Source organism: Balaenoptera physalus (genome assembly GCF_965194825.1).
Source record: "Balaenoptera physalus genome assembly, chromosome: 2".
NCBI lineage: Eukaryota > Metazoa > Chordata > Mammalia > Artiodactyla > Balaenopteridae > Balaenoptera > Balaenoptera physalus.
In genome coordinates, this window is record NC_138883.1 from 144,117,957 (window position 1) to 144,136,682 (window position 18,726).

General features: G+C 44.1%; 1 long non-coding RNA gene across 1 annotated transcript; it reads right to left on the minus strand.

The window, feature by feature from the left end:
• Window positions 1–10,383: 10,383 nt before the first annotated feature.
• LOC309654621 lies at window positions 10,384–15,331 on the minus strand. The gene is made up of 2 exons (XR_014260349.1): window positions 15,229–15,331; window positions 10,384–15,178 (listed from the first exon to the last, which is right to left on the minus strand). It is a non-coding gene; the product is annotated as an uncharacterized lncRNA (long non-coding RNA).
• Window positions 15,332–18,726: the final 3,395 nt, after the last annotated feature.

Below are 18,726 nucleotides of genomic sequence, written 5' to 3' on the forward strand. Positions count from 1 at the left end.
GAGAGTCCCGCTCGCAGCTGGAGGGGACTTGGGGCGACCCTTAGTTTGCAGATGCTGGAACGAGGCCCCAGGAGAGGAAGTGATTTGCCCAAGGTCACACATTCAGGTCTGAGCTCAAGGTCTTCAGAATCTGTGATGGGCACGGCTATGTCCCTCCTTATAGCCCCCTTACATCTTGCCATCCACCGCCAGGTGGGTGGCTCAGGGTACCCCCACCATGAAATTCTGGAAGCCAGCGGGGCAGGGAGGATCCTACACCCGCAGCAGGTGTTCTGGGCTCTTCCCTGGGTAAAGATGGGATGGGGGCTTAATCAACTCGGCTTAGAGCAAGGGAAATGGAGATGGCAAAAGTGGAGCTTAAAGAAGGGCAGTCTCTTAATCTCCTTTCCACATATCAGGTCCGGATCCCCTACTAAAGGCCGGCACTGGGACTAACCTAATCTTCATCCCCCCTCTGGGCCTTTCGCAGGACCATTTTCTGCTGAGAACATACTGCCCACATGAGCCTGGGCAGGATTTTTTTTTTACTCAGGACAGTAAAAAAGTCAAGGAACAAGCATATGGAGCAGGGCCACCACCCCAACCCTACCCTCATGTCTCCTGGGACCACAACTTTACCTGCTAACCCTCAGCGTCTCCTCATGTGGCTAGTGACTCCCTGTGAGTAATTTTCTCAATTACAAATCAGATCATACCACTCTTCTTAAAATGCTCCAGTGGTTTCCTTCCCACCGTCCTTGGGATGAAGACAAGATACTGAACATGGCTATAAGGCCCTGCCGCATTGTAAACCCATTGCCCTCTCCAGCCTTTTCTCCTCTTATTCTCTCCCCTTGCTTTCTGCACTCCAGCCGGCCATCCTCCCATCAGCCCATGCTATTCTGTCAGTCTGGGAAGAGTTTGTCTTCTCTTGTCTCTGACACCCCAGCCCCTTTGCCTAGTCCTTTCCTACTCATTTTCAGATCTCAGTTAAACTGTCACTTCCTTGTGGAACCTTTACCTAATGCCCCAGACAAGACTGTGAACTCCTGTACTTTTTCTTCATTGAAATTATTGTTTGTAATTTATATTTGTGAAATTATTTAGTATGTCTCCCAGGCACATCTGCACACTCTATGAAGCCATATCTTTTTGCCCATCATTGTCTCTCTAGTGCCTAGAACTGTACCTGAAAGTCCTCCATAAATATTTGTTGAATGAATGAATTAGCAAATAGGCCTGGCCACAGATACACAGAATTGGCCAGGGTCTGTAAGCACAGGTAAGTCTGTTTAGAGCCAGGACTGGATAAGCATTTGGTCCTGGAGGAAACTTATCACAAGCTGAATTCCAAAGGACAGGTGAAGCTGGTTAGGGGTGTGGGTTTCCGGCAGTGTCAAAGGGAGAAGTCAGCAGAAGGCGGATGAATGGCAGAAGCAGGCTCAGCTGGAATAGAAGTACCAGAAGATAGATTCACAGTGCATTGGGCCAAGTAGTATCCCAAACCCTGAATGCGAGTTTCCTTTCTCTCCACTGATGGAAAGGGCACACCCAAGTTACCTTGGGAAGACGTAGTGAGGCCAAACAGGTGGGGCTGGTGAATCACTTGGGCTGCTTCACACAGTCAGCGGAAAACAGGGCAATGCTAGAGATGTGAGCCCAGGTGAGGTTAAATCCTCCATGATTAAAGGGGCTCTCTGGGCAAAGGCTTCCCTACAGGCAGAGGAAACGGTGGATCAGACAAGATTTGGAAATGGATGCCCCTCTTTTCCTTCAGTCTCGGGCTGCTGTCCCTGTGGGGAGTGGCCTCCTCTCCTTCAACCCCAACTCCAGGCCTAGGTCGGGTCCTGCCTCTCAGGAGCTTTCCCAGACACCCAGAGCCTTGTCTAAGCTTCCGGTCCTTGTCAGTAGTATTCCACTATCTTGGAATCTTCCCTAGAGAGAGGCCACTTAATTTCCCTATCAGTACCTCCTCCCTCCATTGAAGCCAATACATTCACCCTTTTTCTGTGGAAAATCTCCCATCAACCTGGTCTTCGTGGCCCCAGTTGTCAAGGGAAATGATTGGTGAAGTCTCTCCTATCAAGAGGCCCGCAGTCAAGGGGAGAGATTCCATGCTGGCTGGAGGTTGAGGCGAGGCCGAGGAGACTCTTTTTAGGGCAAGAGATTTGAGGATCCTTTTAGGTTGAGCAAGAGGAGCCAGTGAGCGGGGACAAGACTGAAGATGTGAGAAGGAAGCGGAGGTCCTGGGGAAACCGGGAGAGGATGCGGTCCAGGCCCTGGCGGAGGCGTTGGCCTTGGAGGGGGGAGAAGGGTCTAGAGGGGAAGGTGAGAGAGGTGGGGGGAACACTTGCCTGGTGGGCTCCTTTTTCTAATGGAAGCAAGGACACCTACTGAACGTGCATGAGAGAGAGGAGGTGGGGTAGAAGCCAACTTTGAAACAACAGCCTTGGGAAAATAAAAACTGGCATTTGAATAGACCCAGAGTTGGGAATGAGCAGAGCAGAGATGTCCCCAGAAGTCTGAGAGGCCAGACCTTGACCAGCACAACCTCAGGGACCTGGAAATCCTGCCACTCTGTGTGGGCAGCAGAGGCTCCAGAATCTGATCGCCCGGCATGAATAGTTGGTCTGAGGGACATTCTGCGCTCTAACGGGGGCAAATGGAGTAACCGTGGATGGCTCACCAGAGAGAGCTATACAAGCCTGTGAAACTAAGGAAACAGGGAGCAGCTCCACCTGTACCCTTCCTCTGTATTGCCAGCAAATCTCCCAAGCACCCAGGGCAGATAAGCACTGTGCACCCCCTGTGCCTAGGAGGGTAACATTCCACATCTCTGCTTCTTGTGTCTCAAAAGCTAGCTCCTGGAGAAATGGCTGAGTGTAGTCTGGGGCAGGGAAAATACAAGACCAATATAAAGCATCTTGTAGTACCAGAAAGTAAGGAGGTACTCAAAAAAACGAAGGGATGGCGGTATGTTTTTGGTTTTTTTTAACATCTTTATTGGAGTATAATTGCTTTACAATGGTGTGTTAGTTTCTGCTTTATAACAATGTGAATCAGCTATACATTTACATATATCCCCATATCTCTTCCCTCTTGCGTCTCCCTCCCTCCCACCCTCCCTATCCCACCCCTCTAGGTGGTCACAAAGCACCGAGCTGATCTCCCTGTGCTATGCGGCTGCTTCCCACTAGCTGAGGGATGGCGGTATGTGGAAGGGATACAGGAGCTAACTGAAAGAGCTCCTAATGGCCAAAGCTGGAATAATTTGAGCAACACAATCAATAACGTTGTACAGGATTATAATGCAAAATATAAAATAAATACATATGAGTCCATACTGATGTAAATCATTAAATAAGTGGGGAAGAGACACATCTTTCCTACAGAAGAATCTCAAATAATATGTGTAGATATTCGCCCCTCCAGGAGGTAACGTTTAACACCCCCCTCCTCCACCTCCTTGAAAGTAGGCTGGTCTTAGTGTCCTAATGTTTTGCTTCTAAAGAATAGAGAATGGAAAGGGAAAAACAGTAACTTTACAGTGGAGAAACCTGGCAGACACTACCTTAACCAAGTGATCGAGGTTAACATCACCAGTGAGAAACCATGTTGGTATCACATACCCTCTGACAGGATGTGATGAGAAGTATACTTCACCTGTATGTTATTTTTTCCCTAAGCCCATAACCCAGTCTAATCATGATAAACACACCAGACAAATCCACATCAAGGGACATTCTACCAAATACCTGATCAGTACTCCTCCAAACTGTCAAGGTCATGATAAGCAAAGAAAGACTGAGAAACTGTCACAGACCAGAGGAGACTAAGGTGACATGATGATTTACTAAATACTGTATTAGATCCTGGAAGAGAAAGAAGAAAAATCTGTGAAATCCAAATAAAGTCTGGAGTTTAGTTAATAGTAATGTACCAGTGTTGGTTCCTTCCTTATGCCACATGTTCTGTGGTAATGTAAGATGTTAACAATGGTGGTCGGCGGGGGTGATTTCCCTGGTGGTCCAGTGGCTAAGACTCCGTGCTTCCACTGCAGGGAGTGCAGGTTTGCTCCCTGATCTGGGAAGTCCTGTATGCTGCTTGGCGCGGCCAAAAAGAAAAGAAAAAAAAAAAAGACTGAAAATTAATAAACTAAATTTGAGGATTCTGAAACTGTATGGAAACAGCTCATGCACTTCCTGCCCGGTAACATTTTGCCAACCTGTGTCCAAATCTCTTCATAGCTTCAGGATTTCTCTGAAGGGCACCTGAGGGTCAGAGAAGACAATGGACCATCTCTTTAAGATGCCAGCCCCAGCCCCTCTGTTTCCAATCTGGCTGAGGGCCTGCTCTTGGAGAGATGAGCTCTAAATGGCTTCCAACATCCCAACTGTCCTCTACTCTTTTCATCCACGGCTCTCCTAAGTCTATCTGTCCTAGATGCCTCTAAGGATTCTGAAACCATTCATTCATTCATTCATTCATTCAACCTTAACTTAGCGCCAATTCTGACATAGATTGAGGACTGATCTATGTCCTCAAACAACCTAATAAGCAAAATATACTGTAACCAAGGTATGAATAAAGTCCCATGAGATATTGACTTCATCTGGGGAAGGCTTCAAAAAGGGGACATCTCAGCGGGATCTTAAAGGATGTATGGGAGAGAAGGCCAATAAGCTAAGGCATGGGGGCATTAAAGGGTATGACTCATACAGGGAATGATAGGGAATATCCACGTGTTTAGCTCAATTGTGTGTGGTAGGAAGTGACCAGGCATGAGAGGTAAGTTGGTACCACATTGTGAAAGACCTCAGGGGCATGTTAAGGAGTTTGGACTTGATTCTGAGGGCCACAGGGAGCAAGTGAAAATTCTGAAGTAGGAGGCTGGTATGATCAGATTAGCATCTTATATTCTCTAGCAGCAGTAGGGAGAATGGTCCAGAGAGGCAAAGGCTGGAGGCAAGAGAAGTTTGTTAGGAGGATCTAAGTGAGGTTTCAGCCAAGGCCAGAAAAGGAGAGGAAGTGTCTTTTTTTTTTTTTATAATTAATTTTTATTGGAGTATAATCACTTTACAATGTTGTGTTAGTTTCTACTGTACAGCAAAGTGAATCAGCTACACATATACATACATCCCCTCTTTTTTGGATTTCCTTCTGATTTAGGTCACCATAGAAGAAGAGGAAGTGTCTTGACCAGCCTCCCATAAGGGATGGGAGCCTGAATGAGGAGGGAGGAACCAGCGATCTTCTGCGACGCAGGGCCCTGGGAAGCTGCAGCTCCTGGGAAGAGGGGTCAATCATCAAACAACCCAATGGCCTTGAGGAGAGGCTGGGCCTCACTGGCTGCCTCCCCAAAGAATTTAACTACAAGAGGCAAAAATGGAAATGACCATATGGGCAGTCTAGTGCCCCCCAGGGACAGCCAGGTCATGCTGCTCCACTGCCCTGAGCTAGCTCATTGATTATCCCTTTACTGCTCCTTTGGGATGTGTCAACAGGTGAGTCTCCTCCACTAGACGGTGATCTTCCAGGGCAGGGTCCCTCCCTGGGTTTTCCTTGCTCTGTTCAGGCTCATCCTCAGACAAGCTCTCTTCTTGGCTCTGGTCTCACATTCATAGGTAGCAAGAAATGAGCAAATCCCCAAACAGTTCAAACCAAAGTCCCAGAACTGAGTTGCACTATGCCTGACTGGCCTGAGTTGGGGCACGGGCCCATCCCTGAGCCAATCGCTGTGGCCAGAGGATGAAACACCCTTATTGGCTTAGCCTGGGCCACATGCAGCCCTGGAGTGAGCTTCTCACAGAAGGCCATGGACTGGGAGTAGGACTGAAACAGACACCCAAAGGAAAATCAAGGGTTGGGAAAATCAAAGTAAATGGATACAGGGTGGTGCCCCCAAATAATAGATGCCCACTCTAAGCATGTAGTTATATTTGTTTCCCAGTGCCAGGTACAGAATAGATGGATGAATTGTTGGATGAAAAATAGTCAAGGACGTAGTAGAGTCATTCCAAGTTAAGCTGCTATTCCTGGAGAAGAACTTGAAAGGGCCAGGCTGGAAAGCTGGAGAGGGGGCATAATTCTGAGACCGCAAGGCAGAGAGAGTGGAAATAGGTGTTTTAAACCAGTCATTCACAACCTTGGCCGAGGATTAAAATCACCTAGAGAGCCGTGACAAAATGCCAGTGCCAGGGCCCCACCTCCAGAGAGAATGATTTAATTGGTTTGGTGGGTACCCATGCATCAGTAATCCTCCCCAGGTGGTTCCAATGTGCAGCCAAGGTCGCCAGCCACTGCTCTAAGCCTCATAGTGCCCCCAAAAGAAGTGGACGTGAGACCCAGAGCCCCAGGAGCTCGGGAACTGGTAGGAACAAAAAGGAACACACTCTCCCTAGCTTGTTGGCTAGGCTTTCTTGAGACTTAGGGCTCCGGAGGGGAAATAAGAAACCCAAGAAATATGTGGAGCCAAGATTTCTGTGGAGCCAAGGAAGTGCTATACCTCCAGAAGCAATCAATTCTAAAGCTTGCTAGATCTCTCTGAGAGGGGCTGGAGCTGTATGGATGAATTGCCTCTGATTGACACAAGCAGCAGAACAGAGAGGTACCTGTTTGTATCTGGAATAGCTGGGATGGGGCAGGCTTGGACAGGTGAGGCGAGATTCCAGAGTCATGTCTGAGGTAGGCACAAGACTGAGGATGAATGAAGAAGATGGTGGAGTCATGTGTGGCACTGAGGTTTCCAACTTGAGATGTCCACATAATGACATGTCTCAAGGATACATGGAATCCTGGAGGGAGAGAGGCAGCAGTGAATCAGAGAGGAGAGATGACGAGTGCAATTTGGGACATGCTGAGATGCAGAATACTGAGGAACAAGCAAGCGGAGATGTCCAGTAGGCAGTTAGATATGGCAGGCATAGAGCTGGGATGGGAGACTTGGGAGCCATTAGCAAGACAATATCTGAACACAGGGAGAGCGTGTCATGGGAGCAGAGGTGGGATGCAGGAAGGCATAGGGGAGGAAAGGGAGCCTGTGAGGGTGAAAGAGTGGCCATTAGCAGCGCCCCCAGAGGCAGGGGGGGTGCCATTCTGTTCTAGATGTGGATCCAACCCCTTTTAGCTGGATTTAGCTGAATCAAATATCTTCTCTTTTAAAAAAATGTCGTAACTCTTCACCAGAAAACTAAGAGCAAAACGAAGACAAACAAAAAGCAAACATGGAATAGAAACAAGTGGGTTTTCAATTCATTTCAATGTAGCAAATATTTACTGAATGCCTACTATGTGCCAGACCTGCCCCAGATGCTTCGAATGGCATGCTGAGCTTATCAGACACAGCCCCACACCCACCCTCTTCCCCAGCCCCATCTGGGAGGCCACAGTGGCTCGGGTTCCTAGCATCTTTGCCTCCAATAAAGCTCAGCTCATCCACCAGTTGTTCTAAGTGAGGTCCCCCTACAAATCTGGGGTCCTCCTCGTAAATAACACCTTTTCAGACAGCCACCTGTTTCATATCAGCTGCCCAGCAGGTTTTTGGCTCTGTCTGTTCCACAAATCCCTTGACCATGCTGGGCTCCCCAGTAAGAGCCGGCTTCTGCTCCCAAACCCACCTCCAGCTCTTTCCCTGCTCCTGCACAGGGCAGAGATACACGGTCGGGCAGTGGGCCCAGAAATGAGTATACCTTTTCTGGACCTTTCTAACCATCTCTCCAACAGCTCACCCCTCAGGGGTCGCCAGGAGTTTCCTTTCAGTAACTTCACAGTAATAATACCAGAATAATTAGGAGAAAATCACTTTGAATCAAGACAATACCTCTCTACTCACTCAAAGCAAGGGACTGGTTGATCCCTCATAGCCACCAGCCACCTGCAGAGACTTCTCCTTTCACCATTTTTCCCTGCGATTCCTCATCACCTCATTCCTCCAGTAAACACTTCCCAAGCCCAGGTTGGTCAGTAGTGTGAGGGCTGCCTCTCTGACAGACCCTTCCCTTTAGAAACTTGCTTTGTGTTGGATCTGATCTATTGTTCTCCCTGCACACGCCATCTCTTTCATTGTTATAATGCTCCAATCTACCAGTTCTTTACCTCCTTCAAAACTAGCACAAAGGCTGTTTCAGTGTTTGGTCTACATTACTCAAGTATCCCTTTAAATTCATGCGCTCCATTATATTTGCTGGTTTATCACTTTGTAAATGTCTTCCTCAGTTGGTTTTAGGGTGTATTGTTGCCTGAAAAGTTATTTTCCCCAATTGTGGTAAAATATACGTAACATACAATTTACCATTTTCTTAATTTTTTCTTGAAGTATAGTTGATTTACAATATTCTGTTAGTTTCAGGTGTACAGCAAAGTGATTCGGTGATATATATATATATATATACACACACACACATATACATATATATTCTTTTTTTGTTTTCCATTATAGGTTATTACAAGATATTGAATACAGTTCCCTGTGCTATACAGTAAATCCTTGTTGTTTATCTATTTTATATATGGTAATGTGTATCTGTTAATCCCATACTCCTAATTTATCCCCCCTTCCCCTTTGGTAACCATAAGTTTGTTTTCTATGTCTATGAGTCTGTTTGTTTTGTAAATAAGTTCATTTGTACTATTTTTTAGATTCCACATATATGCAATATCATATAATATTTGTCTTTGTCTGACTTACTTCACTTAGTATGATAATCTCTAGGTTCATCCATTCTGCTGCAAGTGGCATTATTTCACTCTTTTTATGGCTGAGTAATATTCCATTGTAGTGTGTGTGTGTGTGTGTGTGTGTGTGTGTGTATATATGTATATATACCACATCTTCTTTATCCATTCATCTGTCAATGGACATTTAGGTTGCTTCCATGTTTTGGTTATTGTAAATAGTACTGCTATGAACACTGGGGTGCATGTATCTTTTCAAATTAGAGTTTTCATCTCCTCTGGATATATGCCCAAAAGTGGGATTGCTGGATCATATGGTAACTCTATTTTTATAGTTTTTTAAGGAATGTGCATACTGTTTTCCATAGTGGCTACACCAATTTACATTCCCACCAGCAGTGTAGGAGGGTCCCCTTTTCTCCACACCCTTTCCAGAATTTATTATTTGTAGACTTTTTGATGATAGCCATTCTGACCAGTGTTAGGTGATACCTCATTGTAGCATTTTCATAATTTTTAAGTGTACAGTTCAGTGGAATTATGTACATTCACATTGTTGTTCAAATATCACCACCATCCATCTCCAGCACATATTCTTTATCCAAATCCAAACATGTCCCAGAAAGTAGAGACATGTTTAATTTACTTTTTATTCCTAGTTCTGCACGTAGTATGTGTTCCAAAAATACTCTTGGCTAATTAGAGATAATAGAAAAGAGGAGGTTTAATATAAAAGGCACCAAATGGGCACCAATAGCCCACCAAACCACCTCTTCTAAAATTAATTCTTATTAAAACAAGAGGGGGAATGATAACCCAAGAAAAGGGAGAAAACATATAAACTTATTCTACCTGGGGCCCAACAACAGGCTATGACCTGGCCTCAGCCAGAGGGGCTAGAAGTCCAAAGTCCCTGAAGAAGATGAGAATGAGAAGGATAAGATCCTTGTCATCTCTTCTGAGAGAACACAAGACCCTTGTGGAATCCCAAGTCAGCCCAAAAAATTAATTGACAGTGTAGGGGCAGAAAGCTTTTCCCTTCTTCCCTTCTAGGTTCTTTGGCTGGTCTAATATTTAAATTGACATAAAACAGATGAACAGGAGAAAAACAATTTTCATATGTATGGGAGCCCCAAAGATATGAGACCCAAAGACAGTCAGGCAGTTGAGGCTTCCATGCCATCCTGAGCTAAGGAGAAGCGGGTGGGGGTCAGGGGCTTCAAAGGGAAGACAAATCACAGGAAGATGAGAGGGACAGATGTTCAGTAAACAAATGTTTGCCGTGCCATGCAGATAAGTCTTCCTGATATAAAAAGTTATCTTTGGTATTAGCTGTCTTCCTGGTACATGCCCTCTATTTAAACTCTTTTAGTCAGGTAAGGGAAGGTAAACAGCTTTTTCTGAGTCTGTTGGGTCTTGATTGTCTTCAATTCAAAATAAGGGGCTTCCCTGGTGGCGCAGTGGTTGAGAATCTGCCTGCCAATGCAGGGGACACGGGTTCGAGCCCTGGTCTGGGAAGATCCCACATGCTGCGGACCAACTGGGCCCGTGAGCCACAACTACTGAGCCTGCGCGTCTGGAGCCTGTGCTCCACAACAAGAGAGGCTGCGATAGTGAGAGGCCCGCGCACAGCGATGAAGAGGGGCCCCGCTTGCCACAACTAGAGAAAGCCCTCGCACAGAAACGAAGACCCAACACAGCCAAAAATAAATAAATAAATAAGTTTATTAAAAAATAATAATAATAATTCTTATGCCAAAGTGGCATATTTTGGGGTGGCATATTCTGTTCCTCCTCAACAGGAAAAAAAAAAGCACTTTGAGGAATGGACTGAGTCCATTACTACTGAGCAAGATCCCTTGAACAACTACAGCAGTGTTTCCCAAACTCCTCACATAGATCACTCAGAGCATTTATTAAACAGACCAATTTAGTATTTCTGGGGTGGGGTATGGAAATCTGCATATTTAATAAGTGCCTGGAGTGATTCTTTTTTTTTTTTTTAAATAAATTTTATTTATTTATTTATTTATTTTTGGCTGTGTTGGGTCTTTGTTGCTGTGTGCAGGCTTTCTCTAGTTGTGGTGAGCGGGGGCTACTCTTTGTTGCGGTGCGCGGGCTTCTCTTGCGGTGGCTTGTCTTGTTGCGGAGCATGGGCTCTAGGCGCATGGGCTTCAGTAGTTGCAGCACGCGGGCTCAGTAGTTGTGGCGCACGGGCTTAGTTGCTCTGCGGCATGTGGGATCTTCCCGGACCAGGGCTCGAACCCGTGACTCGTGCATTGGCAAGCGGATTCTTAACCACTGCACCACCAGGGAAGCCCTGGAGTGATTCTTATGAAAGGCAAATTTGGGAAAGAATGAACTAGAGTGTTCCATCAGCAAAGGGGGTCCAACCTAGCTGCCTGAGGCTGTGTAGGTAAAGGCTCCCAGCCAGACTTACTTCATACTTCCGAAAGCTACTCAGACTACTCTCCCAAACTCTTGCAGGTCCAGTGGGCCCCAAGACTCCCGTGGGCCTGCTGCCCCTGCAGACTTGGCCCTTCCTCCCCCGACATCCTCCAAGCAAGGCCCACATGCTGCCTCTTACTTCTATCACTACTGCTGAAGACCTCGTATGATCCCAAGTTCTGGCAGCCCTGTCCCTGTCCCCTGGCTTGGTTCCCCACAGTTGAGGGATGACAATGAGATGTAGTCCCAATTTAGAACAAAGAGTCAGGTATTCATTGGCCACGTATTAATTAGGGAGTGACTATAGATAGCTGGTGACATCATATCCTACCTTTAGACCCAGCTGGGTCATTGTATGGAAATAAGTCCGGAAGCTTATATCTACCAAATCCAAGGTCAGTTTTTACAGACGGAGACACTGGATACCAGCTACACCGTCTGAGCTGAAATTTCACCTTGAGGCCCTTCTGATACAAGCCTGGGAGGCTCATTCACGTTCTGGTTGCTCCAGTGGGCCCCCCCTACATACAGTGCAACTGTAATATGACATCCTCCCACTCTCGTCAACTACCCCACCGTACAATGAGTCAGAGAGGGTTACGGCAAAACAGGCTAGAAACTCAGAAGTGTCTTCCTCTTGATAAAGCTGGTAAGGCTTGAATTAAAACGCAATTTCTGAAACAGCTCCTTGTTATCGTCACTCCAGAAAGTTACATAAAGTGGTGTTTCCATGGAATATCAACAGGTGTTATGCAGCAGGGAAAGGTTCCATATTTCACAGGTTTGGGAAATACTGGGCTAAACAAATTGAAATAGGTTTCTTTACTGTTTGGGTTTTTTTTTTAATATTTATTTATTCATTTATTTATTTATTTGGCTGCGCCAGGTCTTAGTTGCAGCACGTGGGATCTTCATTGCAGCATGCGGGATTTTGAGTTGCAGCATGCGGACTCCTTAGTTGTGGAGTGTGGGTTTTTTCTTTTTTTAAAGAACTTTTAATATGTCAATGTAGATTCAGGAAACTCTAATAAGTGAATACAGTGCACTGTATTTCCTAAATTAAATGAATTTAACAATGAAACCATAAGTAGTTTTCCAAAGGACACATTTTTGAGAAATGCTAAAGTAAAGGATATTGTTAGAAATAGACCCACAGATATAGAAATGGTTACTAAAGGGGAAAAGAGGTGGGGAGGGATAAATTAGGAGTTTGGGAGTAACATATACACACTACTATATATAAAATAGATAAGCGACAAGGACCTACTGTATAGCAGAGGGAACTACACTCAATATTTTGTAATAAGCTGTAGGGAAAATAATCTGAAAAAAAATATATGTATATGTATAACTGAATCACTGTGCTATACACCTGAAATTAACACAACTATACTTCAATAAAAAAAATTTAGAAAAAAAAATGTTTTAAGAAAAAATAATAAAGGATACTGTTACCCAGAGCCAACTTGACCTATAAGAAATAAGCAGTTGGGACCTCCCTGGTGGTGCAGTGGTTAAGAATCCTCCTGCCAATGCAGGGAACATGGGTTTGAGCCCTGGTCCGGAAAGATCCCACATGCCATGGAGCAACTGAGCCTGTGCACCACAAACTACTGAGCCCGCGCGCCACAACTACTGAAGCCCGTGCGCCTACAGCCCATGCTCCGCAACAAGAGAAGCCACCACAATGAGAAGCCTACGCACTGCAACGAAGAGTAGCCCCCACTCGCCGCAACTAAAGCCCGCGCACAGCAGTGAAGACCCAACACAGCCAAAGAATAAATTAATCAATTAAAAAAAAAAAAAGAAATAAGCAGTTGCTACTTTGCTTGATCTCAGGTGAATCTCTCCTCCCTCTGAGGTACTGGTCTGTGTAACCACAAAAATCACTTCTTAGCGTTAAGCGGTAGAGCATAGCTGTTAAGTAAGCAGGCTGTCTGGAGTTTTACCTGGGCTCCCCCACTTATTAACCTGAGGCATGTTATCTAACTTCTCTGTGCCTCGAGTTTCCCCATCTGTAAAATGGGTGATATCGGTACCTTCTTTTGAAGGTATTGGTGAGGATTAGATAAAGGCACACATTGAGCTGCTTTGTTAAACAATAGAGGCATTGTCTCCTAAAGGAGGGTGGGTCCTCCGACCCACTTCTGGGCTCGATTTTCCATTAGGTAAACTAGTGGTCACTTTAGAGGGTACGGCACACATGGCATTAGGAATACAGGAGAATTGAGGGGCGAATGAACGGATAAGAATAAACTGAGAAGAGATGTTATGTTAAAACTCAGAGCAACTGGGAGGCAATATGGAGGAGCAGGCCAGGGTGATGGGCCCAGGATGAATGGGAGGGTTCACTAAAATGTAGGGGAAAAGGAAAATTAAAAAATTAAAATTATTAAATTAAATTAAATTTAATTTAATTTAATTAAAATTAAAAAATCAAATCACTTATCACTTATCTACAAAACAGAAATAGAGTTACAGACGTAGAAAACAAACTTATGGTTACCAAGGGGTAAGGGGAGGGAGGGATAAATTGGGAGATTGCGATTGACATATACACAGCACTATATATAAAATAGATAACTAATAAGGACCTACCGTATAGCACAGGGAGCTCTACTCAATACTCTGTAGTGGCCTATATCGGAAAAAATTCTAAAAAAGAGTGGATATATGTATATGTATAACTGATTCACTTTGCTGTACACCTGAAACTAACACAACATTGTAAATCAACCATACTCCAACAAAAATTTTTTAAAAACTCAAATCAACCTTGAAACAGGTTATATAGAAATATGTACTTATGTGGGTCAATCAATGCATTATAAACACAAAAAAAGAGGAGAAAGTGGAGGAGGAGAAAGGAAAGAGTCAAACCTCACAGTTTCTTTTAAGACAGTGTTAGCTGTAATCTATGATACCCTAGAGTATACCCCATCACTCCCTGACTCTCTGATCCTAGTTTGGACAATGTGGAAAAGTTAAATTTACTAAGGAGTCTCCAGAGGGAGGAGGGTCATGCAGAACTCTAGTAAATAAAGATGGGAATTGTTAAGATACTAATAACCAAGAGGGAGAATGAAAAGGTTCTTGCTGGTGAGTTCCAGTGCTAAACTGGGGCCTCTCAAATTAGGATTTCAGTCATCTCACTGGCATTTCATGACTGACATCTACTGCCACACAGCACTGTGGGATACAGCAGGCAAAGGACTTCGTCAGAAACTCTTTAGAAAATGTTTGATTATGGATGGAACTTTAATAGCATCTAGTCCAACTTCAGTCATCTTCAGATAAGAAACTAACTTCTTCCAGATCTCATTATGGCTAAGAATGAACTTACCTGCTCAGTTCTGGGAGAAGGAGATTGGTCTCTTTAAAACAACAAAGCAACAAGTCAGCTCTAAAGAGGACATTTGTGAGGCACTCTGGGAAATGTGAACACTGCTCTTTGATGATATTAAGGAATAACTTAATTTTTGAGGTTGATAATGTATTGTAAGTAAGTTAAGAAAAAAAAGAATCACTAGCTTTTAGAGGTGCATACTGAAATATCTACAGATTGCTTCAAAATAATCCAGTAGGTGTAGAGGGCAAGTGCTCAGGTATAAATGGAGTTAGATTTGCCATGAGTTGCTAATTGTTGAAGCTGAGCGGTAGGTAAGTGGGGTTCATTACACTGTTCTACTTTTGTATAAGTTTGGAATTTTCCATTAAAAACGTCACAAAGCAGAGATATCTCATTGCACAGAGGGGCTATCTAATATAAATCTGTAAATATAATAGGCATTTTATTCATTCATTCACTCATTAAAAAAAATATATATATATATATATAAATATAATTATGGTAAAATTCCTGTAACATAAAATTCACCATTTTAACCATTTCAAGTGTACAGTTCAGGGGCATTTTGTACATTCATAATGTTGTGCAACCATGACCACTATTCACTTCCAGAGTATTTTTTATTATTCCAAAAGGAAAGCCCATACCCAATTAAGCAGTCACTCCCCATTCCCTCTGCCTCCTAGCCCCTGGCTGCCACTAATCTGCTTTCAGTCTCTGCAGATTTGCCTATTCTGGATATTTGCAGATTTGCCTATTCTGGATATTTGCAGATTTGCCTATTCTGGATATTTCAAATAAATTCAACATATTTTTTTCCTTTAAATTTTTTTTTTTTAAAGCCTCAAGTAATCTTGGGGTGGGCCATGTAGTCAATCTAGATTTTTATGTTGTCAGGTTTCCTCTTTTTTTAAAAATAATTAATTAATTAATTAATTAATTAATTATTTTATGGCTGTGTTGGGTCTTTGTTTCTGTGCGAGGGCTTTCTCTAGTTGTGGCAAGCGGGGGCCACTCTTCATCGCGGTGCGCGGGCCTCTCACTATCGCGGCCTCTCTTGTTGCGGAGCACAGGCTCCAGACGCGCAGGCTCAGTAATTGTGGCTCACGGGCCCAGCCGCTGCGCAGCATGTGGGATCCTCCCAGACCAGGGCTCGAACCCTTGTCCCCTGCATTGGCAGGCAGATTCTCAACCACTGCACCACCAGGGAAGCCCCTAAATTTTATTTATTTATTTTTATCACTAAAACATTCAACAGGGGTAAAATTCAAAAGGTACAAAAGAGTTTGCAGCGAAAAGTTTCCCTCCCACCTTTCTTCCCTCAACACACAGTTGCCTTTTCCGAGGCATTCAGTTTCTTATACATCCTTCTAGAGAGTAAAACTTCCTGGGGCCTGTGCTCCGCAACAAGAGAGGCCGCGATAGTGAGAGGCCCGCGCACCGCGATGAAGAGTGGCCCCCGCTTGCCACAACTAGAGAAAGCCCTTGCACAGAAACGAAGACCCAACACAGCCATAAATAAGTAAATAAATAAATAAATTTTTAAAAAAAACAAAAAACTTCCTTTCCCCCTTCTCTACCCAAATGACAGTATTCTATACATGCTGATTTGCAGTTGGCCTTTTTTTCGTCCTATAACATAATAAAAAGATGTCCCTCCTTCTTTCTACAGCTGTATAGTATTCCACTATTTCAAACTGTGGTAAGTGCTTTGGGGTTACAGATATGAATAAAATATGGTCCTTTTCTCAGGCAGCTCAGTCTAAAAAGTACTTTGTTTTCAGAAGTGGGGAAAGGCAAACTAAGGGTTGAGGTTCAAGGCTGATGATCATCTCAGCTATTTTCACAGCCAGGCACTTGGAAGGGAAAGGAGAGACCCAAACTGAAGGGTTCTGAGAAATCTTTGGGGATTAACTAGGTGTGGCTGCAAAGGGGACAGCAAATTGTTGTCTCTCTTCCACCTTCCCCTGTAAGACATAATTGATCATCTCACTTGTTTCCTCTCTTACTTCTTTCCTGATTAGAAAAGAAAGGGATTCTCATTGGGGGAATTTAGAAAGTGCATAGAGAAGCAGAAATTATCCATAGTATTTGTAAGCATGTTTAATAGCTGCTTAAAGCTGCATTGCATTGATACACCATAACTTACTAAATTATCTCTCCATTCACTTCTCCATTTTAGATATCCAGGAACCAAAGCCACAACAGATGTTTATTTTAAGGAAACAAAAGGACATCTAAGTGCATGCACTAAATGAGACAGGTAAGATATTTGGAATCAGATATGCATATTTGAAAATTATCTCTGTGAAATTGAAACTGTACTAATGAATAATCTTAGGGAGGATGCAGGGAGAGAAAGAGAAGAACAGCAGCTGATAGTTCAGACTTCAGGGATTCCTACAATTACTGGATAGTAAAATAAAAATAAAGAACACTGCAGGACTTCCCTGGTGGCGCAGTGGTTAAGAATCCGCCTGCCAATGCAGGGGACATGGGTTCAATCCCTGGTCCGGGAAGATCCCACATGCTGCAGAGCAACTAAGCCCATGCGCCACAACTACTGAACCTGTGCTCTGGAGCCCCCATGCCACAACTACTGAAGCCCGCGCGCCTAGAGCCCGTGCTCTGCAACAAGAGAAGCCACTGCAATGAGAAGCATGCACTCTGCAACAAAGAGTAGCCCCCACTTGCTGCAACTAGAGAAAGCCCGTGCTCAGCAGTGAAGACCCAGCACAGCCAAAAAAATAAATGAAATTTTAAAAATAATTTAAAAAAAGAACACTGCAAATTAAATAGAGGAACTTTTCACTTAAATAAAATGGAACCTCAGTATCCTCGACAACTACAGAAGATCCCTGCCAAACATATGCAATGAATATGTGTTGAATTGAACTGAACAAGCAGCCTGATGAAAAGGGATCTGGGAAGTCCAATGGGGGATGCAAGAGGACTCATGCACAGAATACACTGATGCCTAAACGCAGTCAGGGCCATACACCATAACTGAGGGTCAAAGGCTCCAGCACATAAGTGGCAGTGGAAGTCATAGGAATAAATATAATTCACATGAAAAGCATGGAGAATGAGAAGAGGTCAAGGGTTGAGTCTTGGGCACACTGACCTCAGAGAGAGTAATGTCGTGGCAGCCAAGAGTTTTGAGCAAGACCTCCTCAATCTCAAACCAGAAACTCTTCCTGCCTGAGGCAAGGGGAAAACAGGGCTGTCAGGAGGGTCTGGGAACTTTTAGGAGAATCTACATCAGCAGAGGGTTTGAGAGGGCCCAAGAGAAGGGGAAGCCTGTTTGGGGGCCTGAGAAGAGGTCCCTCTCACCAGGGACCATAGTACCAGGGTTCTGACAAGTGGACAGGACTCTTCCTTCCCTAACAATATAATTTTCCCTGAAAATGGACCTAATAATGTGCCTCACGCTACCATCAAGGCTAAATTGGACTCCACCGATTCAAGTCTTTTTATGTCTTCAGCTCTGATGCTTGCTTCCCATAGAACTTGGTAAATGACAGCACTGTTGTTCTTTCTACTGAAGAATCTATTTCAGGGACACACAGTGGACAGTCTATAGTTGTGTGTGCTATTATTACCGGTGGCACAGTGGGATCTTTTATAGCATTCATTTCAAATGTAAAGGAAAAGAGAAAACACAAAATGAAGTAGAGTGATATCTTGCTAGGTAAATCCCCTGAGATGAATTTTCTTTATGATGAAGTCAGCTCTGTGGGAAAAAAAAAAAAATTGAACAAATGGCTACTTCATAAATCTTGCCATGCAGTGTTCGCATGGATCCTTGTGGCTCAGAAACAGCATTTGACTAAGCTAATATGTGGGGTAAAAATACCTTTAGGTTTTGTTTGACTAAAAATGGCTGAAGATACACACATCTTATCCCTGGCAAAATTCAATTCAGTTTGGCAAATATTTATCAAGCACCAACTGTGTTCCAGGGATGCAGGGGCGGAAAGCCATAGTCCACGGCCCCACGTAGCACCCAGATACCCAGACACCAGGAAAGGGGCACCCTGAATCACTGATGGGAAGGAAGTAGCCCATTCAAAGGGAAGGTGTATTTCTCATTGTAAATGAATAAACTGGTATCTGATTTAATGAGAAACCAGTATGGTAGCTTAGTTAAATAAGCTTCGTTAGCATAGCCAATCCTTGATAATGAGCAACGCTGATTTCTGGATTTTTCAGCTGAGGCCTGGGCGCCGGATCGTGCCGCAGCTGCAGGTAATTAAAATCATTCTGGGAGGGTAGAG